Consider the following 20095-nt stretch of genomic DNA (forward strand, 5'->3'; position numbering starts at 1 on the left):
CTTAATCTGAAGAATCACATGAGCCTCAGCCAATGCCATCCTCATGCATCCGTCTTCCGTCCATTAACAGTTTAGTTTAAAAAAAATTCTTTGGAACCACTATGGGTATTCTGGCATATAGTGTTACCCTTGTCCGTCCGCCCGTCCGTACGTACGTCCACCAGGGGACTTTGAACAATCTGTTTGGTCGATTTTCAAGAGTTTTCTATAACTACTGAATTGATTTGATTGAATCTAATTATAAGTAAATATGTTCTTACCAAAGTCCTTAACAAGTGTTGTTACTTTTTGAGCCGATACGAAATTCAAACTGTCTGGCCACTAGCGGAGGTCAAAATTTACATTGAAACCCTATGGAAAACCACATTTGCATCTCCCTTTTTGAGAATCACTAATCAGAATCGAACCAAACTTGATATAGGTGTTCACTATATAGGTCCTACACAAGTGTTATTACTTTGTAGTGGATTCGTTAAACAAGAGTGCACACGCTAAAATGTCTCGCCTGCTTTACTAACCATGATTGGTTTAATGTTAATAGTCCTACAGATAAAGTTTCACTACAAGTATCACATAAACTTAAAATTATCAATGATCTATGAAAATGAGGTCAAGGTCATATAAACCAAGACAGACAGACATGTTCACCTCACAATCATTCCATCCATCAAATAAAGTTGACCTATTGCTTATAGTATCTAAGAAGGAGACTTAAACAGGAAAACTAAACACTAACCAATGAACCATGAAAATGAGTTCAAGGTCAGATGAACCCTGCCAGACAGACATATACACCTTACAATCATTCCATACACCAAACATAGTTGACCTATTGCTTATAGTATACAGGAAAAAGACCAAACCATGAAAACTTAACATTGACCAATGAATCATGAAAATGAGGTCAAGGACAAATGACACCTGCCAGACAGACATGTACCCGCTACAGTCATTCCATACACCACATATATATCGAGATAACGGTGTAATTATATCGAGATAACGAAATAAATATATCGATATAACGATTTAAATATCGAGATAACGATATAATTATATCGAGATAACGAAATAATTATATCGAGATAACGAAATAAATAATTATCGAGATAAGGATATTAATTATATCGAGATAACGATTTAATTATATCGAAATAACGATTTAATTATATCGAAATAACGATATATATATTGAGATAACGAAATATTTTTTTTTTTTTTAGGTCCCCTATGGGCTTCCGTACTACACTTTAATATTCTAAAAACGTGTCTGGAAAAATAATGAAAAACAGTTCAATATCTTGAGAATGGGACGACAGAGGACGATCGACCTCGAAATTTTCCGGTACTAAGTGACAAGTTTTGGAGTATTACACAATATCTTGTATTAATTTTGTACTTATCGGACTAATAATTTAAAGGATTATATATGAGAAAATTATTTCTTAAGCGACATCCTCATCAAATGAGTGGAAATGCTTTAAATTGAATGAATTCTTAACTTGTTTACTTTTTTTTCTATTTCTCTCCGCTTCGTTAGTACCCAATTTCCGGTGGCGATGATACACAGTGGGTAAGGGACCTTTAAACCCAAACCAAATTAATGCTGACCTTATGCGCATTAAAACATTTATCGTATTAATGATTTTAAATGACTATCGAGGATGTTGTTATGTTCATCAGTTTTGTATTCAAAGATATAATATTTAAAAAAGTCTTGTATACAGTTTTGTTAAGTCTCAAATACAAACGACGTTTTATAAGAAACCGCCATGTGTCTTTTAAATCCTAGGTCGCATGTAAAAATTTTGGAAGGACGATTGCGTTTATTGCTTTGTAATTAATTCTCAGTTGTAGACGTAACATGTAGTGTGTTTTATTTGTGCATCAAACTTTTAAAATCGTGATATCGTTTCAACTTGTATTGATGTGGTTGCGATTATTGAGAGTTCAAAGTTCGCAATGATACCAAACATACATCAAAGTGCTCCTCTCGTATAATCGACGTTGTTTCTATTTATTTTAAAATATATTCATCTAGCTCAGTGAAAGTCTATATATAAAAACATCACTAAGGTCAAGGTATCTTCCGTGTTTAGCATGTTTGTAAATTCTCAAATTACATGTTATTTGCCAAATATGTGTAAACCAGAGAATGATTTAAACGACAAGCATAACAAATTTAATAAGATAGCATTATTCTTGAAGAAAAAAGGCCATTTAAATTTCTTTTATGTTTGTTAGTACATTCGTTATATGGTTTTCTTTTGAAAAAAAAAACTACAAAAATGACAGGTCGTTTATCTGATCTTTACTGACAAGTGAATGACAGTAGAAGTTCTTTTAAAAATATGAAAACTGTAAGCATGTGATTAAAATGAAATGTTTGAATGAGTTCAAAATAATTCTTTTATGTAAATTAAAATAACGAAGATTGCATACAAATGCCACTCATTTTAATTCAAACCAATAAGTTTAGTAAGGTAGATTATTTGGTCTTATGCATTTTTTCTCTCACTTAGATTAGATAAAAACATATCAATTACATAACATCGACCTATTCAAGTATAATAGGTCCATTTAAAAATGATGAAACAAATATTGATGGATGAAGTATGATAGGTCCATTTAAAAATGATGAAACAATTATTGATGGATGAAGGTTAATATCCTATTTTTATATATAAATTATACAATATCATCAAACATGAATTTTGGACGCATAAAATTAGCACTATGTTCTTTTCATGACAGAAACAACGAAAGTTCCTTAATTGTTTTATCAAATACTAATATATATTTTTTTAGCATAAACAAGTTTAAGGGTAATAATTCAATGATAAATGCTATGATATTTTATGGTCAAGCTCACATTTTGTTTAAAAGATAACAAATTATAAATTGTGTTTTGTATTGATTGCATTAGAACATGTAGAATGACGATCAAAGTTTGAGTTTATATTAATAAAAAAAAGATTTGTTTTTGTTGTTGTGAAATACAATGTAGTTTTTCTTTTCTTATATCTTCCCTTAACTTGACGTTCATTTTGGAAAGTTCTTTTGTCCATTATACGCTTAGGTGCGCGGACGTCTTTCAAATTATCTTAACATTATAATTGTAACAAATTTATATCGCAAATGTAAAAAAAATCCAGATGTGGTATGATTGCAAATGAGACAACTCTCCACAAGAGACCAAAATCTGACACACAAATTAACAAATACAGCTCATCGTACGGCCTTCAACAATGGGCGAAGCCCATACCGCATAGTCAACTATAAAAGGCCCCTAAATGACAATTTGAAACAATTCAAACGAGAAAATGAACGGTCATTTTTATATACAAAATGAACGAAAAACAAAAAGATTACACATAAATAAACGACAACCACTGAAATACAGGCTCCTGACTTGGGACAGACACGTACATATATAATGTTGCGGGGTTAAAAATGTAAGGGGTCATAACCCTCCCTCTAATCTGGGACAGTTGGATAACAGTACAACAAGAGAACGATCTATAAAAATCAGTTGAAAAAGGATTAAATCATAGATGGAAAAAATACAAGTGTGATGATTTATAAAGTTATTCATTTTAATTTTAAGTCAGACATTTTTTTCACAATATTATTTCATTTTAACTTTTTCAAGCGAAAATATAAATATGGTTTGTTCAAGGTATCTTCCGGGTTTTATAGTGTCTTTGATCGTTTATGTATCAATTTCATGTTCTGCCAAATATATGATTACAATCGATTGATTTTTACGTTTAAGGGAACAACCCTAATACGATATAATTATTCTAAAAGAATACACCTATCCAAATTTTAAATGTTTCAGTTGTGGTTAATAACAAATGTACTTTATTGTTGTATATTCAATCTCTATGACAATGACAAGAGGTTTAATTTTTTATTGATTGTCACATGTGTCACTCTTATTGTACAAAAATATATGTTGAAGCAGCTGTTTTGATTACAGTTATCTTTCAATAAAAGAGAGGAGCGAAAGATACCAAAAAGGACGGTCAAATTTATCAATTGAAAAAAAAAAGGTTATGGCGTGGCTAAAAAAAGTAAAACATATAGATACTAGCAGATCATGCTCCTCATGTGGCAACTGTCGTGTTGCTTATGTTATAACGAGCCCGGTAAATAATCTGATTAGGTATGTCACATTCGTGAAAAGGGACTGGAATTATAGTTATGACATTAGTCATTGTTAGTAACGTATCCGATATCATTTGTAAAACAGTTAACTGTCAACTAACTCGTAATTGCGTCGCTAAAATTTACGAGAGAATGTTTTCAACTTCACCTTTTTGAACTCTTGGATTAATAGCTTCCCTGTAAGCAACAACCCCTATCAATGAAATCTTAATGTATATTTTATTATGCTGTTACATACATTTCCTTGAGAGAGGATTGCTGCTTATTCTTAAAGGTAAATTTGAAATGTCATCTTCGTTAATTGAAGAGACGCCGACACGAGTAGGTTTACAACTTTGTAATATCTGATTACAGATTACAATGTTAAAACTGTCCTACCTAGAATCTCTCCAACTTTTTCAGAATATTATCTAATGAATCAGACTTAACAACGGTTGTGTACAAATACATGAAACACGATAAGTACTACATATAAGCAACACGACGGGTACCACATGTGGAGCAGGATCTGCCTAACCTTCCGAAACACATGCGATCACCTCTAGTTCTTGGTAGGGTTCGTGTTGTTTTTTCTGTAGCTTTCTATGTTGTGTTATGTTTACTATTTTTTGTCTGCTTGTCTTTTTCATTTTTAGCCTTTGCGTTGTCAGTATATTTTCGATTTATGAGTTTGACTGTCCCTCTGGTATCTTTCGTCCCTTTTTGAGCACGATATGCTTAATAATCAGTAGTACCTGTATAATCTATGACTAAGTAGACTATTTAACTTTGAAACAATCATTTTCCTCAACCTTATTAGCAAAATACCAACTTCACCTGCATGTGGTATATACATTTTCTATTTTTTTTTGTTATTCAACATGTTCAAGAGCTTGCAGCTAATACTCAAATGTCACTAGTGTTAAGGTGAACGTTGATGAATCAGTGGTTCGTTATTTTTGTTACAAAAGTTCGTTGGATGGTACCAAGACCTTGTTGATAAACATTTCGTATAAACTTACTTCAAAAATAATACACGAAGTATAGATTATGCGTAGGGACGTTGTTAATCATCTAAATAACATGGTATAGTATTTTTTCATTGGTTTTTATTAATATCATTTTTAATGTTAAGTTGTTTTTTTATAACCATATGACGTGACTATGTTCTTATGCATCTCGTCATTGTGTTATTGTTCTATATTTTTTGTGTTTTTATCTTTCGTTTTCAATAATGTGCTTAGTCTAAATGACTTTTTATGTTTCTTTGATACATATGGCGTGATTCTGTACTTATACATCCGGTCATTGTGTTATTGTTTTATGATGAGTTTTGTATTTGTCATGTTTGCCGATGCTTTGTGAGCTTATCATTTTGTGTTTCTTTTATATACAAGGTGGCTTTTTTTAGAAAAAAAAATTACAAAATGCATATAGACGAATCATAAAAGATCATGAAAACCCTCTAGTTTAGATTCTGAAGAGGATATAGATATAGGAAAATGTGGTGTGAGTGCCAATGAGACAACTCTCCATCCAAAATAACAATTTAAAAAGTAAACCATTATAGGTTAAAGTACGGCCTTCAACACGGAGCCTTGGCTCACACCGAACAACAAGCTATAAAGGGCCCCAAAATTACTAGTGTAAAACCATACAAACGGGAAAACCAACGGTCTAATCTATATAAACAAAACGAAAAACGAGAAACACGTATATATTACATAAACAAACGACAACTACTGTACATCAGATTCCTGACTTAGGACAGGTGCAAACATTTGCAGCGGGATTAAACGTTTTAATGGATCCAAACCTTCTCCCTTTTTCTGAAACAATAGCATAACATCACAACATAGAAAAACATAGTTTTACGATAAAATATCAATCGGCAGACTTAACTCAATCAAAAAACGTATGATTACACAATGAACGAATAAATTCGTTTTTTTTATAATCTTGAAGTTTATACAAATGTTGTAAGAATAATTGAAAAATTGAAGATATTACAAATAATCAAAGCTGATGTACAGACAAGATCCATATAAATGAAAAATAACAAAAAAGCATTATAAACAGTATCAACAGGTCGAATTAACCAGAAAATACGATTTGAGAGTACTCGCAGTTACTGACAGCTAGTTAAAAGCCAAAACCAATTAGTAGTAAAAAATCATGCATCAGAGACTAAAATCGACTAAAACACATCACAGGGATTTAGTATTTTAACGTCATTAATAGTCAAAGAAGACATGACTTGTACAATGCCAACAATAAATGTATCGACAGGTAGTAGTAAAGTGAAGAGCGACGTTCTATAGAAATAAAAGTTAACGTGTCTGTGTCTCTATACATCTCACCTCAAAAGATAATGAAATTTAGTTATGTTTTAATTTGCTAATGACAAAATCAATATTAGTGCCAATGTGAACTATATTCAGAGATCTAATTACAATATTGGTACGATAACCCTTACTTATAAGTTTGTGATAGTGAATTCCTCGCTTTAAGTACAATATTACCATAAAATTTAGTATGTGAAATACCATTTTTAATAAGCTTTCTACAGGTACAGCCAAATTTACTAATCAAATCTTTGTATCTATGAAAGAATTTAGTAAAAGTTTTAAGTAATTTATGGTATCGAAATCCCTGACACAACAATTTACCAGTGATGCATTGATTACGTTCGTTAAAATCTATGACATCAGAACACACACGGGCAAACCGAACGAGTTGCGATACATAAACACCGTATGGTGGAGCCAAAGGCACTTCGCCGTCTAAAAAAGGAAAATTAACAACAGGAAATGAAAAATCGTCTCTTTTGTCGTAAATTTTAGTGTGAAGTTTCCAGTTTGAAATTGAAATGTCTAAATCTAGAAAAGGACAACTGCTGCTGTTTATGTTAGATTAAGTTAAAGTAAGTTCGTTTGAGTAAATTTCTGAAGTATATTCAGAGAACTCTGGATTATTCAACGAAAAAATATCATCCAGATAACGGTAGGTATTTTTGAATGTATCAACCAGATGTAACAATGATGGGTCTTTACTGCGTTTGGTCATAAACTGAGATTCATAGCAATATAGAAATAAATCTGCTATTAAAGGGGCACAGTTGGTGCCCATAGGAATACCTAATACCTGACGATAAACTTTATCGCCGAAACGTACATACATGTTATCAAGCAGAAAGTTTAAAGCTTCAATCATATCCTCACATTTCCAGTAAGTGTATCTAGCATACTTTTCTTTTTCGTTACAGAAAAAGGCCTTAAACGAGTTATAGCAAATAAAATTACAATGAGATTTTTCGAAAGACCATTTTATCAAATACAAAAACTTTTTCTTTATAAGATTGTGTGGAAGTGTAGTGTACAGAGTAGAAAAATCACAACTGTCAACAGAATTGTAAGGACCATTGAAAGCATGTATTTTATCTAAAACCTCTAAAGAATTTTTAACACTCCAAAAAAAATTAATACCATTATTTTCATAAGCTTTATTACAAAAGTTAATAACCAGTTCTTTGATAGTAGTAAGGGAGGTGGTTAGAAGCACTGATAGATTAGTAGTAGAACACTTACTCGAAGCGGAGATGAAACGGAATTTAAATGTTTTTTTGTGTAATTTCGGTAACCAGTACATGGTAGGGACTTTCAAATGTTCGGAAGATGCTTTAAGCTGGGCAGTGGCAGTGGTATGCTTGTTAACGATTTGAATCTCTGCGGTGCGCACTGACCTGAATGTAGAGGAATTGATAATTTCGTTTTGAAGGACTTTCGTGTAGTAAATGCGTCACACCACCACTACATTATTTGCTGCCTTGTCTGCCGGTACGAACCCAAACGGCTCTGCAATTACCTTGAGTTTGTTTTTTATTCTAGAAATGGGTATATCATGGTTCCTATTGTTAATTTCAGAATTGTTTTCTAAATAAGATATTCGAATATCAACAGTATTCATAATTTTATTCAAATAACTGTCTAAAGATTTTTTATCGGATTTTTCACGTTTGCACCAATTTTTACAATAGGCATACAGAGCGTCTTTAATGACCTAACGACACTTTTTCCAATTTATTGTAGATGGAGGACGGTATTTCGGTCCTTTCTTTAGAAAAGTTATGACTTCACGGTCATCGACTATGTTGAGGTCTCCTGTGATAACATGACCATACGGAACATATTTAAAACTAGATGTTTCGCAATCTCAAGTGGAAGGAAAATTATGTTCTATATTGACGTCTGTTGTAATTGACGTATAATTGAAAATCAAATGTCTGCTCGTTTTTTTTTTATAAGAATACGAAATAATGGGTTGTTCTATATTATCAAAATATGGAGGTATTAAGCTATAGACAGAAGAGTCATTGATAAAATCAATACCTCTCTTTATATATTTTGATATAAGAAAATGTCGTTTATGATTTTCAGGTTTATCAATAATAGGAAAAACCCTGTGATGACAAAAGGCTGAAATAATACGGGTGTATTCATAAAAATGGGCTAACAAACGAAATTTTATCACACTCCAGAAAAGTAGCATATAAAACTATAGGCCATATTCTGTTCATACTTTGAACAACACAATTATTTTATATCTACCTGAGTGACGTCAAACGCGTTACTCTACGTCAAAGTAAATGTTAATCTAACCAAATGTCTGTCTGGTTTAGGATTCGGTTCCAGTACTTAAAATTTTTGTAATTCGCTTTGGATGGAATTTACATAGATAAATAAAATCAATCAAATAATAATAAAATCAACGAATGAGGTTCTTCAAACAATATTGTTTGTGTATGTAAATCGTTTTACTATGAATGTCTTTAAAAAAAAATAGGTATAAATGAGCACTCAGGTAATCCCACATACAGAGAAATATCATTTGACAATAATGAGATTGTAGCAAATTATAAGTCTTTCATGGCTTCAATTGACATTACGTTGGACACGAAATCGGAGGACTTACTTTGTTGTATTTGATACTTAAGCTTCATAAAATTCCGTACAACGGTATATTGCTGGCTCTTTTCGTGTTCCATTAAAGATTGACTTAAATTCTGTACGCAGTGAAAGAGGATCTTCAGCAATACTATGAAACTGTTTACTAGCGTAGTGGTATTAACCATATGTGGATTTTTAGAAAGGTAAAAGAACTTCTAGATAATTTTAAATTTCGATCTTTTTCTGAAATACGTTCTTCCAAAACTTTTGATTTTTCAACCCTGTATACCACCATTCCCCATGTAAAACTGAAAAATCGACTGAAAGAAATGCCTTTCAACATAAAAAAGATAGCATACGCTATACATCTATTACTTTGGATATCATAAGGCATATTTAGTTAATAGTGAAAAACAAAAAGGTAGTACATGCTACACAGAAGAACAAGTTTTCTGTATACAGGAGTATTTTATTGACCACATATTCGTTGAGTTTGGAGGTAGACTTTTCATACAAATTGTCGGCATCCCTAGGGGAAGAAACTGTGCGCCTCTCCTTGCCGACCTTTTCCTTTTATCATATGAATCGGATTTTCTTCAGACACTTGTCAAAATCAAGATGATCAAAGAACCAATTATTTAATTTCACTCTAAGATATATTGATGATATGCTTTCCATTAACCTTCCAACTTTTCTGATTTGATTCCATTAATATATCCCCTAGAACTAGAAATTAAAGAAACAACAGACACGGTTGCCTCCGCCTCATTTTTAGACTTATGTCTGGAATTTGACTCACACAGTCATCTCATTACCAGGATATATAACAAATGAGACGATTTTGATTTTGAAATTATAAATTTTCCCCACCTTTGCAGTATTACACCAACTTCACCTGCATATGGGATATACACTTCCCAACGTATTCGATATTTAAGAGCCTGCAGCTCTTACTCATACTTTGTGAAACGTCATCGGTGTCTGAGCGGAAATTTAATGAACCAAGGGTATGTCAAAGAGCGACTCGTCCTTTTTCTAAAAAAGTTCATCGAAAGGTACCAAGACCTTGTTGATATATATTCCGTATCAACTTCACAAATAATACATGATGGTCTTGATGTATAGATTTTGCGTACTGAAGTTGTTTATCATCTTAACAACGTATTATATTGTTTATTTATTTGTCTTTGTTCTATTATTAATATTACTTTTACTGTTGGATTGTTTTCTGTGATATCGATTTAACGTGGCCCGGTACTTATACATCCCGTAAATGTGGTTGTGTTTTTTTTCAATTTTGCTGGTGTGTTTTGTGTTTGCGACTTTCTGTGTTTAGTTGGTTCTTTTAGCGTCACTCTGTACTTCAAAATGTCCTATCGGTATGTGAATGTTCTATAATTTGTCATTACGTTATATTTCTATTGAAGAAATAAATCCTTCATGTCATGATCTATGCTCATTTTAACATGGATAGGCATTATATTTGTCGATATTTTACACTGCGCGTTAGCGAGGTGTAAAATATGGTCAAATATAAAGCCTACCCATGATAAAATGAGCATAGAGCATGACACGAATGAGTTATTTCGATTCTAATAGGACAAATACAGTAATTTATAGGTAGAAACGTACGAAAATACTGTAAAAATGTTTGGCTTTTCCTGTTTCCTCCCCGAGGAGTTTGTGCATTACATTTCATATTTGATAAGTTTAAAAACTATAAGCAGGGTAAATATATGTTGTTTTATAATTATATAATAAAAAATTATGCTAGCTGCTTAAATTTATACATTTTAAAGGATAGCGATGTAAATAACGTGAACCACAAAAATATGTGACGTATAGACTTTTGACGTCAGAGTGAGCCCTGCGGAATTGTTTCTTTTAAAATTGTGAAACGATGATGACGGCTGTACAATTCATTTTGACAATTTTATTTATAATGTCTGTTTAGTTCACGTATCATTGTAAATATAACGAAACTTAATGAGACTGTCAAACAAAGTAAGAGATTTATCTCTATAAAACCAGGTTTTATCCACTATTTTCTACATTTGAAATGCCTGTACCAAGTCAGGAATATGACAGTTGTTGTCCATTCGTTTTTGATGTGTTGTTTCGTTTGATTTTGCCATGTGATTAAAGACTCTCCGATTTGGTTTTCCTTTTTGTGATTTTCACTTTTTGTTAACTTAGATTATCTAATGTGTCTGTTTCGTTTGTCCAAGCGTCATGGTCTAGATAATAGAATTTGATACGACTGTCATACAAGTGCGAGGTTTAGCTAGCTTCAACTTTTATATTGCTGTCATACCAGTAAAGGGTTTAGTAAATTAATACACAAGGTTTAATTCACAATTTACTACACTTGTAAATGTCAGAACCAAATTCAACAAAATTCAATGACAGTTGTTTTATTTTTGTTTGATGCATTTGAGCTATTGCTTTTGCCCTTTTTTGTTCACTTTAAGTTAAGTATTTACGTGTTTTTACTTTTTATCATATAAATTATTCATAAACAATTAAAAGTTGCAATTTGGCTAGGACAAAGATAACAGGAGTATAAGTTTTCACTGCAATATAAATTCCTGTCATGTTTTTGTATGATACAAAATGTCATGAATTCTACATAATTTCTCTTGTGGCGTTCACTCAATTTTCTTATCAACAATTTGTCTTGTTATATACATTATATAGAGCAGTTTGTATTTACTATATCACAGTTCCATATTTTAAGTAAAGTTAAGAAATGAATTGATGAGAAATACTATATACTTTCATCACAATAAGTAAATAACATTTGTTTGAAATAAAATACAACCTAACACAGCATTGTATGTTTACATTCATTTGCTAAACAAAAGATATTCACAAAGACAATACTTGTTTAAACGTGGATATATATGTATAATTAAAAACACAAGTCAGCTGATCACGATTAGCAAGGAAGTTGAAGGTGATCATGTATATTTCTTTTTCTTTTTTTTAAATTAATCATTTGGTTCGTAAACAATTAGACGATGGACAAAACATTATCGATGTTATTCTTTAGTATACTGACGATGACAACTAGAGGTAAGAACTAAATATTGTTTGTGAAGTTGTAACACGATATTGATATCATACTGTTTTTTTTATTGATATTCATTATACAGTATTTCTCATATGATTCTTTGTAAACACTAATTTACAGACCGAAATAAATGCACTAATCACTAGCAAAACGAACAAATTGGAATCTTCCATTCTAAGAAACCGAAAATTCATTGAAAAAAATATCATGGAGCCTTCATCTATATGTATATAATGCCACAACATTTAGTTCTGTTTGTTATACTTGCTCTTCAATTCGAGTATCTCTGTGTTTCACTGGGATAAAATTACTGTGAGACTGAAATTTAGTCCTCTTTGAAAGATTAATGCAATTTCTCCCAGCGGTATGGGTATCCTCATAATAAATTTGTATATGTGTTACCATGGCCTACGTTTGTATTCCATTCACTTTATTGTCATCGTTTTGACTATATAGCTATTTATCAGATTATCAGATTGTCATTTGTTCCAAAGTAAATTACAAGTGACACTTGTCGAAGGAATTCCAATGTTTTGTAATTTTCACTTTACTCACTTTTAAATAATTTTTTTGACGTTTTCGTTTTGTTTGATATGATGTTTTCTATCCTTATTTCGACTTACATGACTATGATGTATTGACTTTGGTCATTGTTGAAGGCCATACGGTGACCTATAGTTGGTAATGTTTGTTTCATGTTGATCTCTTGTGGAGAGTGGTCTTATTGGCAATATATCATACCACTTTATCCTTTTTTTATATTTACATGTATATACTTCCAAATTTTAATTATACAATTTTACAAATCCTCAGATTTGTAGTTTTTTAGTATGCAAGTTTGCTACGCAGTTTCAAAATAACAAGCGTTTCAAAACACAAGTATATATTGATATAGGATCAACAAAGGAACAATGAGAGCAAACAGAAGATAAAGGAAAGTGTGCTCGTTATTTGAGACATAAGCCATTAAAATTTTGGCGGGGAAATTATCTCCCTTGATTTATCATACCTTAAGCATTGGCAAGTTTCTCAAAATCTATTTAAAATAAAAATGATTACAAATAGCTTATATTGATGCAAAAACAAAGTACAAAGGAAAAAATGGGGTTAAATATGGCAATTTTGTTTTGGCATTCAAAGGATAAAACAAGAAGATTCCGAAAATCTGAAATAGACTCAAAAACATGACAAGCTAACTTTCTTAATCTGGATCATTACCATGATTATCATTTTTTTAAATTATGCAGGTGATCCGTGTACTGATTATAAAGTTTTGGATTCAGCTGACGACCACAGACGATCTGTTGCAAATAGCTACGGTCAATTATGTGATAATACCCTGGAGTCAGGATGGTACAGAATTATCAGCAGGGCGGGAGAAAGAATGCCTACAGAATGTATAATTGGGGGTTTCCGTTGTGGGACAACGTCCTCTATATGGATGAGTGGTAAAATATCAAATTTTAGCTGAAGTTTGCATAATTTTTGTACTAGGAAAAAGGAAAACTAGAAATCTACATCAGTGTACGAAGTGAACTAGAAAGTATTACTAAATACAATTTGTTTTTAAGCAGCTTCTTCATATAGAAACAATATTTAATCAATGATTCTTCTGAGACATTTTAATTTTCAATATTCAGTAATATTATCTTTTGAAATTAAGCAATTTCAAAAGTGTAATTCGTATTCTCCCTTTTCAAGAAAATTAATAAAACAATAGATCAAACAATCATACATAAAAGGTCTATTGATCTGAATTGTACAGACCAATGTCTTTTTATGACATCGAAAGTTAATTTTTGGTGTGTGAACAAATTACAAAATTCCCCAGATCTTTTAATTTTATGTTTTAAGAACAAATATCAGTACATTAGATTTAAGTATTTCGTTGTTGAACCTTGCACTCTATGTTCTCTTTTTTTGTCGACATTTAGTAAACATCTTTAACTTTGACCCACGATGTACTTCGAACGTTCATGTCACTTTTTTTTTAGAAATTATTCGAAACGAATTATCCTTTCCATTTTCGATTTTTTTTTTCCATTTACATGAAACATGTGAAACTCAACCTCAATATTAAAACAGAGGAAAACAATTGTATAGCAAACAAGTACAATATCATATGTAGTATGCTTGTTTATAATAATCAATTATCATGCATTAAACTGCTTTTAACGTTGATATTTATGTAATAGGAACCTACCCAATTATCAATGAGACGAACTCAGTGACTCATGTACAGCCGACTACAATGGAAATTGCTGTGCCTATTCACATCAGATAAAAGTGAAAAATTGTACCGATTATCTCGTCTACAATTTGGTTCCTGTTGCACCATGCTATCAGGCTTATTGCTTTGGTAAGTTAAACATTCAGTCAACGAATTGATATTAAAATGTACATCTGAAAATTTCAGAAAATCATGAATTTCAAAGACTATCAATAACTTACATTTGAAGAACTGTTTTTCTTATATTGTGTATGATCTTCACTTTAATTTAATTTTCTTATCATTCATTTGATATTATTGATACTGGATTAAAATGTAATAATCCAGCAACGTAAATACGCGCCAAGGCAGGATAGTAGCATGTTCTCTGTATAATTCAAATAGTATCAGTGCTATTTATACAGACACACCGATTTAAGTTTTGAGTTTGACATTATGTGAGCCTTTTTCACAATAGGACGCCAAGATAAGGACGACAACAAAGTTATGAATATAAGATAAGAGAATATATTTTTCAAATCATTTAAACCGTTACAATGCAATACATCTTCAAAGTCACCAAATCAAATAATATCATTTTAACTTACTATGCTGTGCTCATTAAAGATCACACGGTGGCCTATATTTGTTTATTTTTTGCGTCATTTTGTCTCTTGTCAAAATTGTCTCATTGGTAATCATACTACATCTTATATCACTTGTATTTTTGCCATAGCTAAAGTAAGACTTGATTGGCTTTAATATTTCGGACGTTTTGTTTATAATCATTAGTTTTAGCCATTGAACGTCACTGATTTTTTTCTTTTTGGACGATATGCGCGTCAAACACACACACTTAACATTATGTTATATATACACGTTATTTATCTATAGTAAGTTAACATAAGAACACACTTATATATGTAGAATATATATTTCAGGATCAGAATTGCCTTGTCCGACTGGAGAAACTTCGGAAAATGGTTTCAGTCCCGGATGCAGACGTAAGTACTGAAGATCTACATTTGTTAACGTTATTGTTTCATTTTTTGTAAAATACATTTTTTTTATTATCCATATTCTTACTTTCACCTTTACAATAATTAGACATTAATCTACATTTGTTAGTATATTTCAAGATGTTTGTATCGGAAAAATCTATAAAATAAAATGAACTAAGACATCGCACTTCCTTCGAATCTAAAAAACTATATCACATTAAAACTTATCGGATACGTATAGTGTATCTTGTGTAGTTGAGTACTCTAAATAAAACATATTTTGTTTTGCTAACTATTCAATGATATTGAGCCAACGTTTTTTGCAAATGATATTTGTTTACCACAATTTTCTTTTTAGACAAATTCGAGTTGATAGCTATATATTTAGTGCGCACATAAATGTTTATAATAATAAAATAAATATATATAATATTTTATTGTAAATTGTAGGAGAATTAACGACCACAACCTTTACAACAAAACAATTAACTTCAACAATAACAGTAACACCACCACCAACAACAACAAGATCAAAACCTCAAACCACAGAAATACCTAATGAAGAATCTACAGCAGAAGAAACAACTGATACATCCAGCGCAGCAATCGCTTCATCACCGACAACAACACATTCACAGGACATATCGACTACTTCACTAGCGACAACAACACATCTACCGAACAAAGGTACGGAAATAAAAGTTCTTTCTTTTTTGATGTCTCAATGTGTGTATGAATAATGACTTGTCAGAAATATTTTTTTGTAACAAATGGGACTGATATTACAATTCAAAAATCATAACGTGTAGCAAAGATGAGAAAATGTTGTTTCTATTTAAAAAAGAACATACCTATACATTTGTTCAAGGTACAAGAAACAGCGTAGTTTTATAATATTAATGATTTTGAGTTGAATTTACTGCTTTAATGCTATTCAATTATCTTTTTTCATAAACATAAGGCTCAATATATATAACAACATCATTGTATGGAATTTTCGGAGAATAATCAATTTGCGATATCTATCATAGAAATTCTTTTCATGGCACATATTGTAAATTTCAGCACTATTTAAACATGCTAGCATTTTACTTAACCTACATAATTGTTGCTTTTTTTCAATTTAAGATGAAAAGGCAGAATCTTCCATCAGTATGACAGTCGTTGGTCTGACTGTCCTTGTTGTTTTCTTGCTTATTGTTATAGCCGTATTTGTTGTGTAAGTATTTTACCTTATACATGGCAAAACAAAACAACCTAGGAATAATTTTATTCAAAAGTATAAGATTCAGATAATACCATTTTAAGCAGGAACACAGGGGTAATGGTTTTAAGTTTTACTGCTGACTGTTAAACGTTCAACATGCTTCAATCGAAAAAAAAAACAACATTTTCCTCGTAAGGGTCGCTGTGTAACAGCCTTAACGGAGCTAAACAAATTGAAGATGAATCTAATTCTTTTCGACTATCGTTTTTAAATTTGGGTGTATTTATGTAACTTTTGGAAACGTTTGTATGAATTTCTGTAGCCGCGTGGTCTAAGTAGTCGAACCATCAATTGCCTTTCAACACTAGAGTTGCGAATTCCTATCCCGCATATGTCAGGTTCTCTCGACTCCAGTATCACTTTATGAGGATTGTCAGTTTTCCTCAGAGGAGTCGATCTCGATTGTTCTCGTAGTTGACTCCAACTCCCTCTTCAAATAAAAACTTAACACTACGAAAAAACAATAACATGAAAGTGGTGTTAAACAACAACCACTTAATTAATGCATGTGCAATTTAAAGAAAATGACTACTTGTGTTTGTTCGTGTATAACTGATTCACTAATTAAATATAATTTAAATATGATTTTATTATAAAGTTGTACTTCATTGAAACCCTATTGTGTTGGTGCACATATATTCACAAACTAAACTTGTACCTACTGTATATAATTTTAAAGGAATAATTATTACTCTACTTGCCTCCAGCTACGCTAAACTGTACCATGTTTACATAGTTTGTTAGCTTACCATTTACTTTACTCTTCAACGCATTATGATTCATAGAATATAACTAGCTTCAACTATTCATTTCAGAGTTTTGAGACGAAAACATAACTGTGTAAACAACACAAAGCGGTCATCCCCTCCTACCTATGAAGAAACGGTAAAGAGTGAACAAATAACTAATCCCTACGCACAAATTGAGGAAATAAGTCATTTCTCTACTATAAATGAAAACAATTACAATGGAGGCTACGACGAGATTCCATATGACAAAAATCAGTATGCGCAAGAAAATAAACTGTACCTTCAAAACTTTGCTACAATGCCAGCTTCAAATCAGATGGTGGAGGACAGTGAGATACATCTCCAAAATCCTCTTACATTGCCATGAGATCATCCTAAATAACCAAAGATTTTCCATTGCATATATTTATTAAAGCAGTATGTCAACAAATTGTAATCTGTACATATTGCAGAGTTATTTAACGCATCGAATGAGCTAAAATAGTATGTAACTATGCTGTTACATGTTATCATTGAACATCATTGTAGATTATGAAAACACATTGTACAAATTATAAATCAAATTAATAATTTTTCAGCAAATTAAAATGTAGTATTTCTTAATTACATGATAACCATAATAATGATACACCAGAGTTTAATCACCATATTTCCGCCGGTGAATAGTCATTCGGCTTCCTGGTGTGTGTACAAGTACTTACCCATACCAATGACGTCACTGACGTTAATAAACAAAACAAAAAAATGTTCTCGTTACGGATACCAATCGTGCCTAGGATCGTTTTTTGGGGGGAATTTATTAAGTGACAAGGATAGATATAATCAACGGCCCTTTACAAGGCCACCGATATTTTACAAACGGATTATGACCGTTTGATTCATTTATATTTTGTTTTCATTTCTGGATCTTTAATAACGTACAGTGCGACGTTTGTTATGGTCATTGTTCACTTTAAAATGTTGATAATGGGGTTTTCGTCGTATTGTTCCGGTGGATATTGGAGACGTTTGCAGTCATGCAAATCATAATTATGTTTGCTTTTGATGTCTTTTATAAGTGTTTTCGTCGTCGCCCATTTTTATGCAATGATACCTATTGCTTCTCTTCGACTTATGACTGACAAATTCGTCTTTATACAATCCGCCTATTTTGGTCTTAGAAGACTACATTAATACTTAAGGTCAAGGTACGGACCTTAGCATAGATCTTTGGTTCACACCGAACAGCAGCTATTAAGAGCTCCATCAATTACTAGGGTAAAACCATTCAAACGGGAAAACCAACAGACTAATTTATATAAAAACGAAAACGAGATACACTTATGAACCACATGAACAGACGACAACCAATGAAAATCATATTAATTTTCATATTAATCAGATTGACATGAAGCACAAACAATATTAAAATTCATATTAATAAGATTGATACAAATTACTCACAAAAAACTCACATTTTTTTTTTATATATGACTTTGAGTCTGTGGCTTTAAGGACAAAACCAATAACAATTAATACATCAACCAGGTTATGTTAGACTAAACGATCAAACATTGCAGTTCTAATACTTATCAAATGTACCAGGATTATAATTTAATACGCGAGACGTGTGTTTCTTCTTCATAAGACTCACCAGTGACGCTCAGATCAAAATAGTTGTAAAGCCAAACAAGTACAAAAGTGAAAAGCATTGACGACACAAAATTCCAAAAAAGATGTCTCTAAGGATTTGATATTAACAAATAGTCCAAACAAAAAACCTTTAAAATACAAACTATCGACTGAATGTACATGTTTATATAATACAACTTAATTGCTTCATATGTGTAACATAAACTATTACTTTGTTCTGATAATGATATATCAGAAACACAATTAATGTAAATATATACTAATAGAATAATATTTGAAAATCTTACTACAGTAAATGCATAATTGATATCCTTTATTTAAGTAAAATTCATCCAATTGATCATGATTTCATGAGTATTTCATATAAATTTTGCGAGTACACCTGAGTTTCGAAAACCACTCTTTCGTGTCGTTACACCAAATAAAGTAAGTATGGCAAGCTTTTATAACAAGAGCACACATGTTGTTCTAAAAGACCAATGCTATCTCACAAACATGTTTAATCCCACCGCAATTTTGCGCCTGTCCCAAGTCAGTAGCCTAAAGTCTTTTTTAGTCTCATATTATTTTAACTTTTAGTTTCTAGTGTACACTTTGGAGTTTAGTATGGCGTTAATTATCACTGAACTAGTATATATAAGTTAAGGGGCCAGCTGAAGGATGCCTCCTGGTACGGGACTTTCTCGTTGCATTGAATTCCTGTTGGTGACTTTCTGCTGTTTTCTGCTATATTGTCGTGTTGTTGTCTCTTTTACACATTCCCAATTTCCATTCTCAAAGGAGTAGGGGCATTAAGGCCTAGTTTTGGCCCAAGAAAATAAAATATTTGATAACTATTTCAAATTGGCACATAATGTTCAGAAATGCATAGGGTCAAGAAATATAAATAAAAACATAAAGATTTTTATCTGATGACGTCACAATTACGTCATAATGAGTACTATTTTCACAAAAACGAAGAAAAATACAGAACTTATGCAGTTTTCTATCTGTATTTCTGTTGTGGAAACATCCTGCGCAGCCAAGAAACAACAAAATAATTTAACAGAAGCTTTATTATAACTATTGG

General features: G+C 31.6%; 1 long non-coding RNA gene across 1 annotated transcript; it reads left to right on the forward strand.

Moving 5' to 3' along the window:
* The first annotated feature begins 12061 nt into the window (after window positions 1-12061).
* LOC134695913 (uncharacterized) lies at window positions 12062-16590 on the forward strand. Its single transcript, XR_010102863.1, has 6 exons — window positions 12062-12170; window positions 13416-13616; window positions 14364-14527; window positions 15319-15381; window positions 15829-16065; window positions 16507-16590. It is a non-coding gene; the product is annotated as an uncharacterized LOC134695913 (long non-coding RNA).
* The last annotated feature ends 3505 nt before the right edge of the window (window positions 16591-20095 follow it).

Source organism: Mytilus trossulus, chromosome 14 (assembly GCF_036588685.1).
Source record: "Mytilus trossulus isolate FHL-02 chromosome 14, PNRI_Mtr1.1.1.hap1, whole genome shotgun sequence".
NCBI lineage: Eukaryota > Metazoa > Mollusca > Bivalvia > Mytilida > Mytilidae > Mytilus > Mytilus trossulus.